The sequence below is a fragment of the Miniopterus natalensis genome, chromosome 1 (genome assembly GCF_054644295.1).
Source record: "Miniopterus natalensis isolate mMinNat1 chromosome 1, mMinNat1.hap1, whole genome shotgun sequence".
NCBI lineage: Eukaryota > Metazoa > Chordata > Mammalia > Chiroptera > Miniopteridae > Miniopterus > Miniopterus natalensis.
This window is the reverse complement of record NC_142081.1, coordinates 190,484,109-190,504,994: the sequence shown is the minus strand read 5'-3', so window position 1 is coordinate 190,504,994 and position 20,886 is coordinate 190,484,109.

Genomic DNA, 20,886 nt, shown 5'->3' with positions numbered 1-20,886 from the left:
ATCCTTTTATTGTGAACATTTTCTTTTTCTGAAAATCTTTCTCAGTAGTTTAGTCTAGAAAATTCATTTGAGAGATAACCATGTGCAGCATCTGCCATCATTTCTAACATGGCATTGAACCTCTATCTAAATTCAAAATCAAGTCTCTCCCAGGTATTCAAGTCATCAGTAGCACAACTCAACTTCAGGCTCATTTCATCTGACTTCAGAGCCAAGCTTCTTTCTACTGCGTCTTACTCTAAAATTAGGAACAAATTTGTGGATGGAGAAAAAAACCAAATGCCATTTTTGTTTAAATATATCCATTTTAAATTGTGATGAGATATATCTAACGTGGACTATCAGCTTTCTAAGAAAAATGACCCTTTCTTAAGCAAATCTGACGCACAATAATATAGGTTTACACGCATATACACATGTGCACACCCACAATCATATTTAGTAGCTGAAGTGAACCTAGAGTTTTCCTCGCCACCCTCTCAGTTTTAAAGCAGAAGAAACTGAGGTCCTGAGTGGAGGAGTGACTCACCTGAAGTCTCATAGAGAGTGCCAGAACTCAGCCTGACTTCCAAAAACTGAACTTGAAATAATTCAGCCCGTCATTCCGACTCCTAATGGAGGACACAGTGGTTATTCGCTTTACCCTGCCCCCCAAATCATTTCTCTATGAAATTACAATAGAATTGTTTGAGAGAGGCCACATTTCTCATTTGATTTCTAAACATTTAATTAAACACCTTCTCAGGGACACAGTACATGCATCAAAGCTAAGAGTACATGTAAAGGGGACTGTATAAAAAAAAACTACCTCTCATTCTCAGCTCACACCGTGAGCATTATGATTTAATAAATCACCAGTGAGAGGTCCAATCAGCCATCCAGCAGCCTAAAAATCTACCTTTAAGGAAACACTTACTAATGCACTTGGACTGAAACAAAACACAGACACAGATCGGCACCGCTTTAACAATGTCATCAGAGAGCGGTTTTCTAAACATCTCTTTCTGTGCTTATCTTTTTATAGATTCAATCAGCACTACCTTTGCTGAAATCATGCTTGGAGACGCCATGGCAACGCGGCCGCAGACACCTGAAGCCAACATGCTCAAGCTACCGCGACTCACGCCCCCTGACGTCGATTACATTGAATTCCACATATAAAAATAGCAGCAACGATGTCTTTTTTTGCCAACCAGGGGCTGTGTTATTAACGTTTTAGTGGATGTAAACAACGGGATAGTGGAAAGTGCAAGCAAAACCCAAAAGGGGGGAATGAACCGTTGGGCACAAGTCTAGATCCACTCACCAGCCACTGATTCTTTCTGGCTTTCACTGCAGGTGAATCTCACCTCAGTCCTGGGCAACTCTAACGAGGCCTTTATGGGCAATAAAATAGAATCGGTAGGACATGGGATCAGTACTTTACTACCCAAAAAGTAAATGACTGCTTTAAATTGCTAATATTTTTCTCCATTTAAAATAAACGGTTTTGAAAGCCAATTTCAGAAGACAAATGTCTTGATTTGAGTAACTGTTCGAGTGTCATGTTCCCAAGGTAACCTTAGTGTCTTTTCTTGAACACCTGAGAGTCTTAGATATAGAATAAGTATAATACTATACCCACGTAATGTCAGCTACTTAAATAGAGTAAAAAATTCTGGACTCTATGTTAGGGGCAATGGATGCCAAAAAATATTGACACATGGTTTGCAGTCATGTTTTGTCAAGTTTTACAGTACTGACCAGTTACAACAGAATCATCCCTGGTGTTTGTTAAAATGCCGATTCCTAGGTCTCACTGCAGTTCCAGTGAATCAGGACCTAAGATGTTTTACTGCTTAGGAAACAAGTGGTCCTTTGGAAAATCAGCAAAGGAGGGAGCCCAGCTGGGAGGCGCAGAGGACCAGTCAGTCACTAGGAGCCCACGTGAGCTTGGACCGGGTGAGATCTGGATGTTCTAAGCAGAGTAGCACCCTGCGGCTCTTGTGGTTTTGTTAAATGGCTCCTGGTGGGGAAATGTTTCTTGAAGATAAGGCAATAATTAGGGAGTGTAAGCAGAGGCAGGAGATAAAAAACAGCTACGCAGGAGGTACACTGTGCTCCTGCTGGCTGGATCAAACTGTCTTACCAATTGTAACCACACAATGAAAGGCACAACGAGAATTATGGTCCATCTTTATAACTCTTTACAGTTTGAAGCGTTTATTTTATATGCTCATAGAGATGGGCATGGAACTGTTAAAGAGCAAGGCTCTAGAAAGTAGGGCTAGTTTTATCTTCATCTGCTAAACATGACTGCAAGATCCATTAGGGCTTGAGGCCTCTACCCTCTAGAACACTCTTGGTTCATGGGAGTGCTCACTAAATTATTGCTGAATTATTAATGAATGAATGAACAGTATAGCTAAAGAGAAAATAACTTAGAGGGAATGAGGGAACGGTACATTCTTAGGTAATATCTGACAGTGTATTGTTCCCTTGTCTGTACAAATCAAGCACCTAAATGAATAGCGTGTAACAGCAGTGGCGATGGGGTGGGGGGTTCCTGGGCAGCTCTAAGGGGGTGTGATGATCGCTCTTCCAGATGGGCAGCCTCAGCTACTGAGTTGTTCACCTGGAGTTGTTCAGTAACAAAAGGGGAAAAAAAATAGCTAGAGTTGTAGAAATTCAGTTGCTGACCCTTCAAATATAAATATTGGCTGTGTATAGTCAGAAAAATTGCTATAAGAAAGTGAGTCCAGTGTAAGCTGATATGACACAGCCTAGGGTCCTAAAGACTATAAGGGTATTTCTCTTGGCCACTGATGTCTAAGACCCTGGCCAGTGCTTTAGTGGAGGGTGGTGTGTTTTCAACACCGGCATTGCATTCTGGTTATATGTAGTTTGAGGTGTGTGCATGTGTGTGTGTGAGAGTCTACAATACTATTTGGCTAATCCATTTCTGATCATTCCAAAAGTGTACTTCCAATATTGTTAAAGCTAAATCTATGAACCAAACTGGGGAGGTCCTAGTGCCCAGAAGGCACCGGCATTTGAGCAGTGCTCTCCCCACCTTTCTGCCCCTGACATGCAGACACCCAAATGACACGTCACTTACACAGTGATCTTTTTGGAGATCATAAGATCACTTCATGATCTTAAGGTTAATTCGTGTAGGCTTAAGTATTTTCATTTTATAAAAAAGACAATTGAGATACAAAAATACAGAAAGTTTGTGCAGCCAATAAAAACTAAAGCAGAGAATTAACCTTAGATTTTTCTAATTCAAAAACCACTTTAAAAAAAATACTAAATTGGGTAACAGAATAAGGTTAGCTATTTTAATATAGAATTGTGTATTTTTTCCAATATGTTCTTTAAAATGCCATGCTCTAATTTTATACCTGTAGTTTGGCAGAGATTCCTCATGAAAAGTCTGGATAAAGTTCCATTTTACAATTTGTAGAGAAATGTGAAGTCAGAGGTGAATGTCAGCTACCCTAAGTTCAAATTCCATACATTCTGATGTGAGGAAAAGAGCAAAACAGAAAAATGGTGTAAGTTTTGGTGCAAGACTTCCATCTGTAAAGGCAAATTACATCAATAAGGAACTCAAAAGAATTCATCTTTTCATTGGCGAAACCTGGCAGAGAGCATCTTAACCAAATGATCAAAGTTAAGCTCACCAGTAATGAGACGTTGATATCCGTTGCTTCCTCATAGGCTGTTCTGAAAAGGCCCCAACATTTTCTGTGGCATTTTGTCCAAAAATGTGTAACCAGAATCAAAAGAAAGTTCACCCCACACACACTATAAAATAACTAGTGTATACTGTTTAAAGAAAGACCCTAGGTAACACTTTTATTTTTTAATTTACCTATAGTTGGTATACAATTTATATAGGTTATATTAGATTCAGGCGTACAATATAGTGATTCGACATTTTTACACCTTACACTAATCATCCCACTAATTCTAGTAACCACCTGTAACCACACAAACTTATCAAAATACTGTTGACTATGTTCTCCCTCCTCTTTTTACCCATCTCCCCAGTCCCTCCCTTCTGGTATTAATTTCTTTGGTTTCTGTTTCTATGAGTATGTTTTTGTTTTGTTTTAGATTTCATATATAAGTGAATCCAGTCAGTATTTGTCTTTCTCTGCCTGACATACATAGCTTAGCATAATACCCTCTAGATCTATCCCTATTGTATCAAATAGCAAGATTTCATTCTTTTTTGTTACTGTGTAAATTCCACTGTATATACATCATATCTTCTTCATCCATTCATCTGTCTATGGATCTATGACGCCTAGATGGTTTCCACATCTTGGCTATTGTAAATAATGCTGCAATGAACACAGAAGTACATATATCTTTTCAAGTTAGTGTTTTCATTTTCTTTAGATAAACACCCAGAAGTAGAATTGCTAGGTCATATAGTATATCTGTTTTTAGTTTTTGAGGTATCTCCTACTTTTGCAAATATATTGTTATGTAAAATGTTAACATTTGGGAAGCTAGATAAAGGGTATATAAAATTCATTGTATTAATATTGTTTTTGTAATTTTTTTAAGTCTGAAATGATCTCAAAATTTAAAAAAATAATAATAATTTTTAATTTGTTAATAAGGTAGATCTCAGGAAGTGTTCTTATCAAAATAATATCTCTTTTTTAAAAAGATAAGTAACTTAGTGCTGAAAGGGATCTTACTGGTACATCAAATAAGTGTTAAAGCTGTGAGAAGTAGCATAATTTGTCCAGTATTTGGAGACCTTGAATTTTGGTCTCCAAACACTGGTGTTTTCTCTTTAATACCACATCCCACTTCATGATCAGTTCTCTAAAAACTGAGGCCACTTGTATAAGCCAGCTCTTCACACTTCACCTCTTTTTCGGAGACAAGGGCGGATGGTTGACGGCAACATGTTTTCTATGCAGAGAAGAGCTCAATGCTTTGCCCTGGAAAGTACCTGTTAATACCAGTTTAAGGAAGAAGACCCTCAGGAGTAATTATTTGTGAAGGTATCCAAAAGCGATGACTTACTATTGATGGAAGAACCCTAATCACAATTCAAAATAAAACCCAAGAACAATTAAAAATTAGCAAAATAAATTGAAAATGCAGAGAGTAAATAAGGGGATTACACTGAAATAATAGTAGCCATGGACTATAGCTTATAGCAGTGGCCTCTACACTTTTGTTGTTTTGCCCATTTTTCTATGAAAATAACATTTCAAGAAAAGCTTTTGCATTTTTAAGTTGACATGTGAAATGTTGTCTTTATTTTATAACTAATTGCAAAATGTGTAATTTCTGGCAAATTACAAATAATGACACTTTTTAATTAAACTGTCAGACTACACTGTAAAATCTCTTTAAAGTAATCTAAACAAACAGGGAGCTGAGAATCACAATCATTTAATAAGTAAAAGCACAGTCTTCTCCAGTCTAAAATCCACCTCAACCTTCATTCCCTGTAGACTCATATTTCTATCCCAGCTCCCACACAGAATTTATGCTAAAAAAACACATTTTTTGTATGAAAGCCTTGAATGATCTCTAAATCAGACTTCAGTGTAACAAAAATATGTGTGTAAACTGAAAGGTAAATTGTTTTTGAACAACGCTGACCATAAAGCTTTAAGTGTTAAATAGTCTTTGTGTATTGCGTTATGATTATAAATATTATAGGGATCATTTTAAAATATATATATATATATATAAATAAGTACTAACACAAGAAGTAAAATATTATTGTTAATAATATCTTAATTAAATGGATGGTGCTGGGGTTTTTCTCTTATACTTCATATATCCAACAATGAATACTACATATTACCATTTCTATAAATAGCATTGTAATAATAAGACAAGATTCAGCACTAATTCCTTTCCCAGTTTTCATTTTCTTTATTTTTAATTTAAGGAGGAAAAAATGTGTTCATCTAAATAAATGGATGGGGACATTTAATTTTAGCAAGGCAGTTAAGTCTCAACTCTTTCCATGCAGTGGTCAAAACTATCACATAGTGACCACACAAAATTTATTTTTAATGATCTATCAGACAACTAGTCAATTAGATATTACTGCAATATTACTGAATTGAAAACAACTGTCTTGCAAAAAGCAACTTTTTTACCCAGGCATTAAAGTCATTCCCTTTGCAACAACGCCACCAAATTTTCCATAAACTCAAGCTGTGAAAAGAACAGGACTCATTCTCTCCCGGTGTAATTTGTGGGGAATATAGAAATTACAGGTGGAAACTGAGGATCTGGAAACTGATGCTCTTTTCTCAGGTACCCTCTGGAAAATTATTCATCATAAAAAGAATGAAATCTTCCCATTTGTGACAACATGGATGGACCTAGAGGATATGATAGGTCTCGGACTAAGTGAAATAAGTCAGAGAAAGACAAACACCATATGATTGTACTTATATGTGGAATCTCAAAAAACAAAAACAAAATAAACAAACAAAACAGACACGAACTCATAGATACAGAGAACAAACTGATGACTGCCAGAGGGGAGGGGGTGGGGAGATGGGTGGAAAAGGTGAAGGGATTCAGAAGTATAAACTGGCAGTTACTAAACAGTCACAGGGGTGTAAAGTACAGCACAGGGAATACAGTCAATAATATTGTAATAACTATGTGTGGGGCCAGGTGGGTACTGGACTTATTGGGAGATCACTTCATAAATTATATAAATGTCTAACCGCTATGCTGTGCACCTGAAACTAATATAATACTGAATGTCAACTGTAATCGAAAAAACAAATCAAAAGAAAACTCTCTCTTTTCTCATGTACCCCTCAGAAAAGCTTTGTTTATTCCAGGGATATGCACGTCCCCACGGCATCATAGAATATTCCAGACACAAGCCGTTTTCACCAGGAAAGTACACAGAAGTTGAGCCACATGGGGACAGAGTTTGATAATAGAGCTTCGTTGAATTGAACAAGCCTCCTCAAGTTATGGAGTACATCCCAAAGTGTTTTCACAGAAAAACGAGGCTTCTGAATTATTCTGGGCAAGTTAGCTTTAAGTGGCCCGTCACCCCTGGAAAACACTGCTCTGTATATTCCCCTGGGGAGAATGACAATCCACGTTAGCATGCTCGAGGCCCCGAGAAGTCCTACAGCAAAGGACACGGTTTCCCTTATTCAATCCACATAGTCACAAACATAGTTGCCCACGTACCTCTTTTTGGTTATAATCTTTCTGAACACACTCTCGGAACTGCTGAGTGATGATTTTATTGAATGTTAGGGTCACATTTCATTTCTCCTGGTAAAATCCACGGACAGTGGCCATGCCCTTGGTAGGTGTTTAATAATATTTGTGAACTGACTTACTGATTCATGTGAGAAGGAAATAAAGTTGACAAGAAAGGAAAACTAAATAGGAATTGATGAGCAGGGATTGTATCATCAGGGAGGCATTTAAACGAAACCTGTGGCCTGTCAAACAGAAGCGGTGTAAGGCTGTCGATAGGAAGCAAAGCTGTTGCCCAGGGAGCCGTCTGGAGCTCGCAGCGCTGCTTCCCCAGGGGAGCCTGGCTCTCGGGGACGAAGCCACCACGGAGGAATCTCCATGTGTGGTCACTGCTGCAGGTCACAGAGGATTAGGCCTCTCCACAGCGGTGACAGATGCATAATCCCTGCCATCACAGCATTCGCTGGAAGAGCCTTCACTTGGGGCGAAAAAAGCCATTGCTTTGTACTATCACCTAATATGACTCTAAGGGTGCAGTTGACCCTTCCTTGGTGGTCTCTCTGCAGACGGGAGATGGCAGAGGTGACATGCTGTATAAATCACTACACCCATTAAGGTACATCAAAAAGAGACCTGGACTGGGAGCCAACAAAGGCAGGCATCTCTCTCTTTTCCCTTTGTCAGCTGGGTCAACTTGAGTTGTCCTCAACTTCTCTGAGCCCCCATTTCTCCATCTGTCAAATTCTTATCGACTTAAACATGCCCATGGGTTATAGGATCCCTTCTTTCTAATTGTGAAAAGAAACAAACCCCATCTTTTTCAAAGAGTACTTCAACATTCCCTCGCCTTAGATGCAAGACAATGATGTCCCAGTAAATGTTTGCTTTAACTGATTTGTTTGCCTGACTGGTTCTGACATCTGCCTTCAGAACACTACTTTCAAGTCAACAATCAGCATGCTTCTGGGAGATAAATTTTGACCCCATCAGCATAAAAAGATAACAAGGACCCCAAAGAGTGCATTAGAAAAACCAGATCAGCTTTAGTAGTGTTTCACAGTCTATTGTCTCTTTGGAGAAAAAGCACCATGTATTTTTTACCTTCACCATCACAAGTTGTTACAGCCATGTAGAAAGATTTTTTAAAATTGTTGTTGAATTTATTGGGGTGACATTGGTTAATAAAATGATGTTTCAACTGTATAATTCTGTAATACATTATCTACATATAGCATTGTGTGATTTTTACAGATTAAGAAAATTAATTATTTTTTAATTTAAATATCAGTTTAGGCATATTTTTATTGGTATCAAAAACCTTATGCAATTGGGAGAAAGGATTTCAGCAATAGTAGTAATAAACAATTGTAAAATAAAAATTAATAGAGAAAATTATTCTTTTAGTTCTCGGTGGATAAAGAATAAATTTAATTAACAGTAAACAAGCTCAGCCTCACCTCTCTCTAACAGGGATGATAAGAGAAAGAAGACAGAATTGGGTCCATGCCTCTTGATGACAGGACTATAATGAGTGACAAAGCGAAGTAAGCTTATTATACAAAGCAAACGGGCACAATTTTTCTGTGATTGTTTTCAGAATTATTGGGTGGCTTTCCATTGCTCTATGACTTATTCCCCTCCTGGTGCCTAAAGTTCTTGCTGTGTGATTGGTCGAGGGTTTCATTTCTCAGGATGTGTTTGCATGAAGTCAAAGGCTTTCACATGACACATTCCAGGGAAAAAGTTCTTCCATTGTTGTGTTTTGTTTATAACACTATGTCAGATCCTTTCAAAGCAGTATCCCAAGCATCAGTGTGTGTTATTTTTTAAAGTATATTTTTATTGATTTGAGAGAGAGGAAAGGAGAGAGAGAAGAAAAAACATCGATGTGAAAGAGAAACATCCATAGCCTGCCTCCTGCTTGCTGGGGATCGAGCCTGCAACACAGGCATGTGCCCTGGCCAGAAATCAAACTGGTGACCTTTTGGTGCATGGGCCGATGCTCAGCCAACTGAGTCACACCAGTCAGGGCTATGTTATTTTTTATATAACTTTAAAACTGCACAGCCTGACATTTAATAATCAACACAGAACAAAATATCAGTGGTAACCCCCATGCTGTCCATGACTTTCAGCTCACCTAAATTCTCTAATGCATGTGGCATGGAGGAGAAAGGGCTCCTGATTACCTGGTGGCCCCTCAGCTGCAAACGAGGCACTCTTAAGGAACCCTAAGTCCTCACTCAAAGGCACCCACCAGAAGTGACTTTGACTTGCCACTGTTTTTTTGTTGTTGTTGTTTGTTTATTTTTTGTTTGTTTGTTTTGGTTTTTGGGTGTGTTTTTTTAAAGGAGAATGTTGGTTGTCTTTATTAGTAAGTTAACCAAGGAGAGAAAATAGGCCTGGACTAGTTTGAATCCACTGTCTAGAAGAGGGTAGAACACCTTGACTGACAGTCTACAAAAATTGTATGCATTGTATGAGAAGAGTTTCCAAAGTAAAATGAAGGTTTGTTATCAGAAAAGGGGAGCAGGCATGCTGGGAATGCAAACTAATCAAACCATGGACAGATTCTCCAATGGCTCAGATCTGGTTTGGTGCTCAGATCAGCAATGTTTCCTAATGGAAATTGTAAAAATACACTTCTTGATTATATACATTTAGAATAGTTCAATTGCAAATAAGGGAAACCTGACACAAAGAGGTTTCAACAAATGGGAGTATGTTTAACAAGACTCCTGGAAGTACCAGTGCAGGATCCTTGGAGCAGTAGCCACTTGCATCTTAAAGCTTCATCTCAACGTGTGGCCCAGGAGCTGCTGGTATCAATCCATTAACTGATTTTCACTGACTTGTGATAATGTTATGGACTGATTTATGTCCCAGCAATATAACTTATCTCAAATATAACTGTATTATATGTGCACACAGAGGAAAGGTCATGTGAGGAAACAGTGACAAAATGGCCATCTGCAAGCCAAGGAGAGAGGCCTCAGGAGAAACCCAATCTGCCAAAGTCTTGATGTTGGACCTTCAGCTTCCAGAACTGTGAGAAAATAAATTTCTGTTGTATAAGCTACTCCATCTGTGGTATTTTGCTAAGGCAGCTTTAGCAAATTAATACAGATGAGGTAAGCATACCGAATCAGAGTAAGCGCTTATAAACTTGTATAAGCCCTGGCCAGTTTGGCTCAGTGGTTAAGGATCAGCTCACAGACTGAAGGGTCTCGGGTTTGATTCCTGTCAAGGGCACGTACCTCTGTTGCAGGCTCTATCCCGGGCCCTGTTCAGGGCATGTGTGGGAGGCAGCCATTCAATGTGTCTCTCTCACATCAGTGTTTCTCTCTCTCTCTTTCTCTCTCTCCCTCTCCCTTCTACTCTCTCTGAAAAGCAATGGAAAAAAATATCCTTCCATGACGATTAAAAAAACCTTGGATAACAATTTAATAATTATTATATGCTTGTTGGATCTAATGTTAAAATATTTATACTTGTATTTTGTATGTGTTTTTTATTTCATTTTTCTATTTATTCATGGCATTGTATTTTAATCAGTCCACAATAGACTGGAAATATACACATTTTAATGAATCTAAACTCTCATGGAGAGTTTGAGAGGCACCACCTCAAAGAACGCAGGCTTTTTCTGTATTTTTTTTGGCTTTGGCTTTTAGATGAATAACCTCATGGTGACAACATAGCTACTGTACCTCCAAGCATCATTTCCTCGTTGCAAGCAGAAATAAGGAAGAAAGATAAGGGTAGAAGGCAATAGGGATGGTTGTTGGGTCTATCCTTTTTAATCGAGAAAGCAAAATCTTCTAGGGAACCTGTGCTACAGCTGCTTGCCAGGACTGTAACAATGACCATCCCTCTCAGAAGGATGGGGAAAAGCGGGGTATCGATGGCAGGTGAGTCAGCTAATCAACAATGAACACCAAACGGGTTTTACATAAATTTCTTGAGAGCTTAGTATGTCAGTCTCCTTGATTCTAGTCCATTTCAGAAATATAATTGATAGATAGATGATAGATAATGATAGATAGATGATGATGATGATGATAGATAGATAGATAGATAGATAGATAGATAGATAGATAGATGATAGATGATTGATAGATGATAGATAGATAGATGATAGATAGATGATAGATAGATAGATAGATAGATAGATAGATAGATAGATAGATAGATAGATAGATAGATAGATGATAGATGATAGATAGATGATAGAGATGATAGATAGATGATAGATAGATCACAGTGGCCTAAGGTAATTCCATCAAGATAAGACTCAATTGGAAGACCATGCATGTAGCAACCATAAGGAATGCATTCATGCGAGTGCTTTCACATAAATTGTGCCATTTAATGTTGTTGATATTTCTTAGCTGAATCAGGAACTAAGAAAAAATGTAGCTAAGAAAAAAACACATAGTTTGTTGATTGAAAGAACCAACTTCCAAGAACCATCCCATCTAAGAATCTTCATGTTAATTGAGATATTTCAGCAACTAGGCATTTGTTTAGCACTTTCTGTCTTTACAGCTTTTGGTCTGGCACCCTTTATATTTTTATTGGATCTACTTGATAGATAAGAGAATGGGTACAGAATATGAAAGAACTAAACCAACATCCGACATCCACAGAGCCAATACTAGTATCCAAATTTCCTGAGTTATATGCATAACTGTTTCTTTACTTTCAATAATAGAATCCATCTCCAGAATCCAAAATGGGACCCATTAATGTTCCAAAGAAACCCTCCACTCTCATTTTAACTATCTCTGTTTCCTGCTCACCACTAAGTAGTTACCTCCCTGTAGAACATACAAATGCTAAAACTATTTTTAAGACAGTTGTTTTTTCCCCCACTCAAGTTAAATACTGCTCTCTGTGATCTCATCCTTACACTCATTCAATAAATACAGCCACAGGGAAAAATAAGACTGACAGGGAGTTTGCTAGGAAATCAACATTTACCTCAATGAAATGATTACAAAGCAGTTCAGAGTGCTTCTTGCCTAGGCTGAACTCTCCTGATTCCCTATGCTAGTCCATCAGCTATCAGGTGACCTTCCTCTGCCATCAGACACTTGAATAAAAACCATCTCTGGGGAAAGGAAAAAGACCATTCCTGAAGCTAACACCAAGAAAAGTGACCCTGCATCTAATTCAGAATCTCTCTGCCAGCCACTGTGAGCACCATGTGGTATGACCTTGTCCAGTTCCTCTTATGAAAGCATACGGTATAGTCTCCAGCATCAAAGTGGTAGACAGTCCTGTTTTTCACTCATTTTTAAATGGACTCAATTACTACTTAGGTGATGCAATACTCTTGTACCTACACTATTTGTTTATGGCTCTTTCAAATGCTGTCCTCATATCCAGTATCCAATCCATTATGCAAGTAATTCTGGTGATTATTAAACATAATTGAAATATCTTCATTTAGTTTGCCCTTTCAGGTATCTGTATATGGAAAGGAAAAATAAAATTAAGACAGTACTTGATACGTTGGAATATAACCCATGTCCTGGATCAGAGAAAATAAAACATGTATCAGACAGTCCCATGTAACAGAAAGAGCTCTGAACAGCACATTTGAATCTTGCCTAAAGAATTTTCTCAGCTCTGGATCAATAGTTAAATCACTTTATCTGGGCCTCATCTTTCTCATATATTTACCATTATGTTGAACTTTATCATCCCTAGAATCCCTTAAACTCTATGGTTTATTTATTTATTTTTTTTAAGTTAGAGATTGAAATCGCATTGATTCAATGCAGACACATTTTTATATGCATTTTTTGTTGTTGGCCCCAAATACTGAACATTGGCTGCAAGCATTAAAAAACTGGGAGACTTCTCCCAATAATATAGGTTTCCAGTCGCTCACGGCAAAAAAAAAGGCTCCCTGAACTTTCATCTTCTCAGGGAAGCATTGAAGAAAGGTAGCTCTGGCCATTCCCATGCACACACTGAGCCTCCTGTGGGAGGAAGGAGGTCATCAGTGAGAAGTGAGCCCTTACCCTGGGCTGTCAGACGCGCAGGGTCCTCAGCAGCGTGGTCGACTACTGTGGTCTAAGAACCTTCTCGAGGCCCCTGAGTGTCAAAGTCTAGAGTTGTAGGAGGTTAGAGCAGGCTCTTCCTTAAGTTGACTTTTGATCCAACTCTGCTTTGTCAACAATTGAGAAATACTTCACTCCTTACCTGTTCCTGTGTCTAATTCTCTATAGGTTCAGACTGTAAAAGAATGAGTGACAAGTGTTTGCACTCACTGCAAATCCTACCAATACTAAGTATTCAGTCCTGTAAATTTATTTTCCTGTTGAAATTTGTTTTGCGGATGCAGCCATCACATTTGAGGCATTTCACTTCGTCATAGATTGGTCACTCCCCCAATGAATGCTGCTCCCACATTTAGCAGCAGGTGGTGGATTCCTTCTGCCTGAGAAATGCTAAGTGTTTGGGTAGCTCAGAATGTGCAGTAATACTGGGTAGAAATACGATGTGTTGTTCTTTGCTTTCTCTCTCACCCCATCCACAAGGCCAAGCCAGTTTTATCTATTTGAGGACTAACAGTCTCACATGAATTAGGTTTGAACACAAATCCAGTGGCTATGTAGTCATTTTTACTGGGGTTTTATTTATTCCAATTTTTTAAACTCCTAAAATTATAATTGTACTACTGTTACATTTATATTTAATTCTGTTTAAGGATTTGTTTGCAATTAGACCCAGAGCACAAACATTACTGATTTATTCATATTCTTGATTTGGCTCTTCCTCCCACACTACATGCCTTAAATTAAAATAATCTGAGGATGAGACATGACTTAATCTTGCGTCATCTCAGAGCGACTCTTAAAAGCCAATGGGTGGCTTTTTCCTGGCCATTATGAGAAACAAATGACTAGAACAAAAATCAGAAACAAAAGAGGCCCTTCCTGATCTAGATCAAGTTCTCTTAGTTTGCTCTCATGCACTCTGTATTTTCCCAGTTTCACCCCTCATTTCTCTTTATGATAATCACATGTTGATTACCTTTCTTCCTTACTGGACCAAAGATTTTGTGAAGGCAGAGAAGTTATCTGTTTTGTTTAAGTCTCCATGCCCAGGGCTCCAGTGTCTGTAAGTTAAATAATGCTTTAAAAATATCTGTTGAGTAAATAAATGAAGAGTAGTTGGAAATAAAATACTAGGAAATGTGGGATTCACCGCACACACACGCACATACACACGATATGAATCAAGCTTCAGAAACTAGGCAGGACAAGGCTAGGAAGATGGGCATGGTATCTGCTTTGGGATCCCTTCTCCTAATAGCTCCTTTACCCAGTCACCAACCCCCATGCGTGGGGGTGAGAAAAAGGACACTCTAGACTGGAATATATTCTGTGTGCAATTAGGCATAGAAAGGGATGTTAATGCCAATTAATTTTTTGATAAAGTATTACATTAATAAACACATCCAATAGTATTTTTTGAGAAAACCAAGAAACTCTAATTAATAATAAAGAATTTGATATAAACTAATAAAAGAGGAGAATGCAGAGAAATGAGCTAAACCATTGATAAAGGGAATTTTTAAATAGTTAAATATATAAGTAAATAATACCCTGTGCTAATGAATTTAACTATTAACAACAATAACAACAAAAAGAATGGCTTTGTGTGTCTGTCAGAGGGAGCATGGGCATGGGGGAGCAGAGGTAGTTAAAGCCAACATAGGCTCATGAAGCAAGAAAGCTTAATGGATCTATAACCATAAAATACATTCAGAAAGTTTGTTGGAGATTTTCTTCCAAAAGAATATGTAAGTTCATAGGACTAATTCTTCCAAATAATCAAGGAACAATTTATCAATATTGTATAAATTATTTCAGAGCATGAATGCAGTTGGAGAGACTCCACATTGATTTCTGAAAAAATAGTACAATGCTGATATAAAAACCTGGCATATGAAGATCAATTTCATCTCTGAATACTTATGACAAAATTATAAAGAAAATACTAACAAATGAAAAGTTGTAATATATGTACTCAAAAAGAGTTCATCTAAGGGATTTGAATTGAATCGGGGGGAAATTATGTCACTGGATGCCAAAAGGTACTTTTAAAAATTCATCATGCAGCTATGATTTAAAAATGAATAAAACTCTTTGTCAACAATTTTTAAAAGATTATATTCTTATGTGATGAAAAGCACCTATCTCAAATGCTAAATCACTAAAGAAATTGACATTAGATTGGGTATAAGATACATATTGTATCATATGAACAAATAGTAAGCATTCAGTGTATATAATATTATTTGATATAAATTCAGAAGCTTTAACACTGCATTAAGGTGGAAAATTTAAAAAATGAATTCTGTAATTGAAAGGATGAAGTTAAATTATCATTAATTTCAGATAGTATGGTCTACTTTGAAAACTTAAATAATCATAGAACTAGCACTAGAAATAAATGTAAGTGGCATCATCAGATCCAAATAAATATATAAAATTCAATGGTTTCACTTTCATCAAAATGACTAAATTAGAGGTTGACCATACCAAGTGATGACAAGAATGTGGAGCAACCCAAATTCTTATGAATTACTGATGAATAAAATGTCACAATTACTTTGGAAACAATCTGACAGTTACTTGAAAGTCAGACTTACATTACCAAATGATTTGTACATTCCAATTCCAGGTATTTAGTCAGGAAATCATGAAAATATGTGTCCATAAAAAGACTTGTACAGGAGTGTTTATAGCAGGATTATTCATCATAGCCAAAAATTAGAAACAGCAAAGAGTCTATGAACAAGTAAATGAGAAATAAAATAGTGTACCCATACCATGAAATACTATTCAGCCATAAAAAGGAATGAACTATTAACACACTCAGCAACATGGACACATCTCAGAATCACTAAGCCGAGGAAAATGAGCCAGGATTCACAAAACAGTGAATCCTGGATGATCTCACTAATATAAAAATTTACCAGCCGGGTGTGGCTCAGCGGTTGAGCGTCGACCTAGGATCCAGGGGATTGGGGTTCAATTCCTGGTCAGGGCACATGCCTGGGTTGCAGGCTCGATCAATGACTCTCTCATCATTGATGTTTCTATCTCTCTCTCCCCCTCTCCTTTCCTCTCTCTGAAATCAATAAAGATATACTTAAAAAAAAAGAGAGAGACAAAAAAATATTTAGAAATGCAAATTTATATATAGTAGAAGAAAGCAGAGTAGTAATTGTCTGAGGAATGGATGGGGAATGGGATGGGTTGCAAAGGGGCAGAAGAAATTGGGATGACAGAAATGTTCGGTGTCTTAATTTTGGTAGTAGTTTCATGATTATGTACACCTGACAAAATCCATTGAAATGTATACTTTAGGTGGATGTGGTTTACTGTACATAAATGACACACAGTTAAGTTCCTGGAAAGGAACCCAGAGATCAAGAGACATTAATTAAAGTATGTCCCCAAACTAAATTATCTAAAGTCCCCTCCTCAAAAAATTTTATTGGCTCTTACTTGCTTATAGACTGTAGGTTTTGCTACAGTAATTAATTAAGAAAATGCAATAATGTGAAGATACAGGTAGCCATATAAAAGATCTTATTAACTTACTCTCTATTTCTCCATTACTGAGAGAGAGAGAGATTGATTGATGAACTTTGTTGGGATGGCCCTGCCTAACTTAAAACATCATTTCCATAACTTACTTTCAACCAGACATACGACTGGTTGGGAGATGAAGGTAGAAGTCTTATAGTTAGGGCTTGTAGGAATATTATTGTTTTGCTGATTAAAGGGGTATGATGCACTGACATATTTTCCCTTTACCCTTTCCGTTCTTCCTGACTAAAGAGCATGAATGAGTGTGTAGGAGGTACAGCAGCCACTTTGTGATTGAGAGGGGAAACGCAAATACTAAAAATGACAGAACAGAAAGAAAAAGTATCTGAGCCAGCCCTGGGATACCTAGCCCATTCCTATTGCTACATGAGAAAAATCAGTGCCTTATAAGCTTCATGCAGATACATAAAATTCTAGTAGAATTTGTATTTTAACAAGAACTCCAGTATTTGCTAAACTGAAGAGAGAAATAAGACTTTTATTGCCAGACCAGTCACACGTTGTTATTGCTGAAATGACTTAAAGATAAAAGCATCAAGTCTGTCTTTATACAGCTGATGAAACAGGTTCAGAAAAATGTAAGTGACATTCCCAACAGGACACAATTAAGTGAGTCAAAACTAGAATCCAAGCCTCTTGGTTTTCAGTGTAGTACTATTGTCCCTGCTGCCACACTAAATAAAAAAAAAAAATTTGTTGACAGTCTACTCTGTGCCAAGTATTGGGCTTGGTACTATATGGAGACAAAAATGTATAAGACTGTGTTTCTTTCCTATAAAGGGAGAGCAATCTAGATAATGAAGAGATTAGAATTCATCAGACTATAAAAGAGCAAGAGTAGTTTTAAAATAGAGCTGTGAAATTAGTTCCATTACACAGGGACCACAATCTTTAGACAGAAAAAAACCCCACAAACATTCAAGTATAAGCTGGCATCATACATAGGAAGTGATACAGTGTCAGTGTCCAGATGAGGGAAGCACCACTTTGGGTAGGAATAATCAGCGATGTTTGTGTAAAGGAGTCATAACAGTCTTCCTTGAAAGAAAGCTAGAGTTAAAATAAGCAGGAACAATGGGGTAGGCATTAATGCCTTGAGTAGAGAGGTGGCCAGTGAGAATGACCACGGAACATCTACCATCTTGGGGGAAAATACAAATAAAATAGCTTGACTAGAGTAGAAGGTTTTTGTTAGAGTTCTTATGTACAATGTGGCCTTAAAGATAGGTTAGAACCAAAAGGGCTCCTAATGACACAATGAGTAGTTTTAAATGTATCCGTTAGCTAATAAAAGCTAGTGTTGGTTTTTAATCATGGAAATGACTTTGCAAAATTGTTTTTTAAGAAGATGAACCTGGTATCTATAAATTGAGAGAGGAAATAAAATACAAAAGCTATACTACATAGTTAACAAAAGTTATATGCAATATATGGCTTAGTATATATATATGTATATGTATGTATATATACATATATTAATATGCATATATATGTGCATATAGTATATATATTATAATTTTATATACTACATACATAATATAAGTAATTCTAAATCACAAGGAAATGAACAATTAAAACATGTTAATGATTGTCTAGTTCAATGCCCAGTATAGTTCCTGGACCATAGTAGATACAAAATAACTACATGAATAATTCATTCACAAAGCAAAGGTATATTCAAGTCCAAACCAAAAAATCTGTTGCAAACTCTCTTCAGCTGGAGATACTAAAGCACCCTTTACAAGTCCTCCAAGTGTTTATAATCTATTTCTCTTCCCAGATAAAAGTGTGGGTTTTAAGGATCACTGAAAACTGGTAGAGTTATCTAGGTAACCCATTAAGTAAAATACACGAGAATTAAATTTTGATTACAAGCATTTCCTTTACTGCCCACTTTTGAATAGAGGTAACAAATATAGCATCAATGATTTCACTTAATAAGCAGATAAAAAGAACAGATGATTTGATTCTGATGTATTTAAATATCTGCTGTCACCTTAGTCACCTTTCCTTTGAGCCTTTGGTTATTTTTAGAACTGTCTTCCAACAATGGCCAAGTGAGTCCACTGCACTGCCAGCTCAGCTGGGAGCGAGGCAACGGCCGTTGCTCAAGCAGTTTAGACCAAAAGAGAATTAAGGTTTGATGAATGATCCAGATAATTAGGTAAAAAAATGACTACTCACTCGTACTACCTATTAAACCATACCTGCCAAAATGTTTAGATAATGGCTGTTTACTACTCTGTGTCTATTTGATATTCAGAGCGGCTGTTGAAAAAGAACACTTCTTTAATAGATGGCCACGTTACCAAATCACCAAAACATCCGGGTGATCAGTGGAAAATATCACGTAATCATCCGGATGTGTTGCTTGATTTACAAAACCATGTGGTGGATTCCGTTGCTCTCACTCTGGTAAACTGGCATCTTGTTCTATAAGAGTGGTAATAGGGCGAGGTACAAAAATAAATAAATAAAAAGCCTGCTGGATGCCAAAGCTTCTAGTTGAAAGGGGGAAAATTGGCCCCTAGATTCTGAGAAATAAAGTTGACTTATTTGATATTTCCCCTCATCAGAATTCTATGTGTTGATACATACTAAATTTGAGTTTTAACATTTTTTAATTTCAAAAAAACAACAGCTATTCATTCAATAGACTATTTTATCAAAGCCCAGGAAGCCAGCCCTGTGTGTAGAGTTCTTTTGATAGAAACTAGCACATGATGATGACAATGTAATGTTATCTGTCATCGGCTACATTTGGCTCCTTCTGTGAGACTGTGAACTCATAAAGGGTTTTGAGGTTGCAACTGGTTTTCTAAAATACAGACCAAGCAACAGTCAGTAAGACAGAAATTGGAATTATGAATTACCACTTTCATCAGAGCCCGTTTATATGGAAAAACATCAAGGCCTAGAGAGAAGTTTGGATTGGATTGCCAATAGTAATACACCCTAGAGGTAAACCTACCAACCCTCCTTCAGCAGAACCGAAAAGCTCCACTTCATTCAGGGGCAAGGCTTTTAATCATAAAGTTACCAGATGGGAGAGCAGATGAGAAAAGATGCATCCCCTCTGTGGCAGGCAGCTTCCCAAACATAAGGGAGATGACTAAACTGTTTCCATCATTTTGTTCCCTAAGTCACCAGGTTCAGGGCCCCTGCCCTGCCCGGGGAAGGACAGGGAGGGACAGGGCAGGAGCCAGGATGGTGCTCTAACCGGGTCCTTCCAAAAGGAGACCTGACACATGGGGGGGTTCCACTCTCTTCCTACAGAGGGCAGTATTCACATCTTGAATTTTTTTTTTTTTTTCCATATCTCCAATACCATAAGCAGTGCCCTGCTCAAGGAACATTTGTTAATAAAAATTAACTGTGAGGGTGATGACGTCCAAAGAGAGAGACCAGTTTCTAGAGTCAGGGTTGAATCCTGCTTAGGACCTTCTCTAACTGTACACCCTCAGGCAAGTCTCTGAACCTCTTTGATTTCATCAACTGTAAAACCCGGATGGTAAATGCCGGGCTCACAGGAGCCTCAAGAAGGTTAAATGTCTGTCAAGAGCTTACCCCAAGGCTGGTGTGGGCAGAGAGACCCTCAAACCTGGGAGCTCCCTTTCTCTTCTTTTCCTCGAATAAAATTTGCTCTCTGAAAAAAAATCTGGTACGAGGCATCCTATCGATGAGTTTTCCTCTCCTGGGCCATGTTTTCTGTCTAAGTAACAAAAGGCTAATTGTTCAAAAGGCTAATTCAGTCAGTCCTGGCTGAGGAGCCAAGTGAGAGGATTTAGGAGGGGAGCATTCTGGAAATCGGGCCCTCTCTGGATTATTCTGGGTCATTATTTTCAGTGCCTCCTCCACTCCTGTTCTAGGCTTAATCTTTGTTTTGTTTTCTGAAGGACAGTCACAGGGACATATGTCTTTTAAATGGCCAGAGGTATATGAAGGGCAATGAGGAACAGGAAAGGAAGGAAGGAAGGTCCTCGCCCTGATTACCTTGCCTCTAAAAACAACTGAAATGGGAATCAAGCTCTGTGACTTG